This window comes from Melampsora larici-populina, assembly GCF_000204055.1.
Source record: "Melampsora larici-populina 98AG31 unplaced genomic scaffold MELLAscaffold_72, whole genome shotgun sequence".
NCBI lineage: Eukaryota > Fungi > Basidiomycota > Pucciniomycetes > Pucciniales > Melampsoraceae > Melampsora > Melampsora laricis-populina.
The window spans coordinates 159,338-161,817 of record NW_006768836.1 but is presented as its reverse complement, the minus strand read 5'-3'; positions in this window follow the sequence as shown (position 1 = coordinate 161,817).

Below are 2,480 nucleotides of genomic sequence, written 5' to 3'. Positions count from 1 at the left end.
TTTGATTATTGAGATTGAATGTTTTCTTCAGAATGACCAAGCTGTTATGTGTTCTGGGTTTTAGATAGAATCCTCCTTTCCAACTCCTTTCTGTGATTCTTTTGATTGAAGCAAAAAAGGAAATTCAACCAAAAATCAAATCCATCAAAGTCAGTTTTTTTTAGATTTCAACGGATATCAAAGAGAAATATTACTGGAAAGATTGGAGTAATGAATGATCTTGACAGGAACTCAAGTTGGTCTAATTACGGTACTCAAAGTTGTGTATACTTTGCTGTGCATAGTTTTCTTTTCTTTTTTCACAACTTCACACAACCAGGAAAAACTATGTTTTTGGCTTAAAAGTACATATCTTTGAGCTTCAATCAAGAAACATACTTTTTCCAAGTTGTTTGTAGTTGCAAAAAAACACAAAAAAACTATGCACGGCAAAGTATACACAACTTTGAGTACCGTTAATAAACTCTTATTCATTGAAAACTTTTGAATTGTACTTTCTCTGCTTCAAACTTGCTGAGATGACGTAGTGTGACAGTTTTAGTTCTTTGAACTATGTGCTATTTGAACAAACAATTGCAAAGACTTTGGATCAATCTACTGTGATTTTTGCAATATTGTAGACAGTTAAAGATACCATATATTTACCATCTTTGGGCAATTGAGTTGAGTTCAACCATTGGATTGAGAGTCATTCAAACAACAAGAGCCCAATGAGATACTTGCAGCCATTGTCTTCAAGGACAACTGGCACCGCCAACATAGATGCCTCGGGTTGCGGAATCCGAGGCATCATCGGAGGTAAAACCTCGGACAAGGTACGTCCGAGGTTTTTGTCCAAGGTAATCTTCTGCGCTGGGAATTGCCTCGGATCAAAACCTCGGACAGCTTCTGTCGGAGGTTGGTAATCCGATAATACCTCGGATTGAAAAATCCGAGGTAAATATGTTGGCGGTGTGGTATGATCAAAAAGGCAATAATATTAACTCTGCACTATTGGATATCAATCAAATTGCATGATCAGATAAAAACTCACACATACCAATATTCCTTCAAAATTTAGAGGAAGCCAGGAATGACAGTGAGCCAATACCGCAATCGCTCCGACACGCACAGGTTTTAGACCTTTTTTTGTTACGGAGCAATTGCTCCGTTCTAAGTCGCTCCGATTCCTAATCGCACATTTGGTTTTTTTTTCTCACTTGAAGGCTCGTAGTGGTGCAACCGCTACGAACACGCACAACAAGCGCCGCACTATTGAAATCGCTCAAAACCGCTCAAAAGCGGCGCTCATTGATATAATAAAAGGTGAAACAATAATAAAAACTTGTGTATTAGACATGTAGTAGAGTGGATTCTTGAGAAAGAATCAAGGTAAAGATAAAAAAAGGAAAAAGACATTATAGAAGAAAGAACAGGAATGAAAATAACAAAGAGCCACCTAGGCCTTTTTTTTTACCAAGGTCTCTATGTAAGCTTGAAGTGCGTTTGCAGCTTCTTCAAAGTCACCATCAGGAACTATCCCGTCCTTCAGCCACGCTTGAGAGCCAACCAAACACTCCATCGTCTTTGGGAGCAAACTTCCACGGGTAGGAGTACAGATATTGGCTGCAGCAGAAAAGGTGCGCTTGCATGCGCAGGATGTGGCCGAGATCGACAAGTAATCGCGAGCCAGTTTGGCCAGTGTTGGAAATCGATGTTCATGTTCCTGTGCGTGAAAAGAGAAAGTTAGCCAAGGTGCCAATCACTTCAACGATATAGAAGGATCAAACTAACCGCCCACCAACCAAGAGGGGTTTGATCCTTCTTGGCTGGGTATTTCCCTTGTAAATAGTCTTCGAGTTCTGAATTTGTTTCTTTGTTGGGTGTGTTATTGGAAGATCCGAAGATATCAAAAGCATCATCGACCTCAGCAGATCTATTGGTCTCATCAGGTTCTGGGGTTGGCTGTGCATCGTCCTTGTCCTCCTCCAAGGCATGGCGAAAGCGGTTCAATAGCCAGATTGGCATAGATATTGTGATCAGGGTAATGGATGGCAAAAAACTTTCCTCGAAATCGAAGGTTCAGGATGGTGGCGAGAACAATGCATTCGCAGTTCAGAGCCTCTTCCTGATACTTGCCCAGCCACACATCCATCTTGTCGATTGCAGCCACCAGGCTGGGAAATTCCGAAGCCTCCAATTTATGTGAATTGAGTTCACTGATAACCCGTTTGTATTCAGCCAGGATGATACAGCCAGTTGGTCCGTTTCCTTCGACTCGAGCAGTCGCGTCAACAAAGGTCTACAGGAGACATGGTAATACATCAGTGAGTAGCTTGAAGAAGAATCAAATGAAGAAAGGTACTCACTTTCAAAACCTTGTTGGTCAATTCCACCGCATGCCATTCTGCAGGTGAAATTGTGACGCCTTTAAAAAACAAAGCTCCGCGATTTGCAGCAAGCATAAAATTTCTCTCCTGTGATGAGCAAAAAAAAGTGTC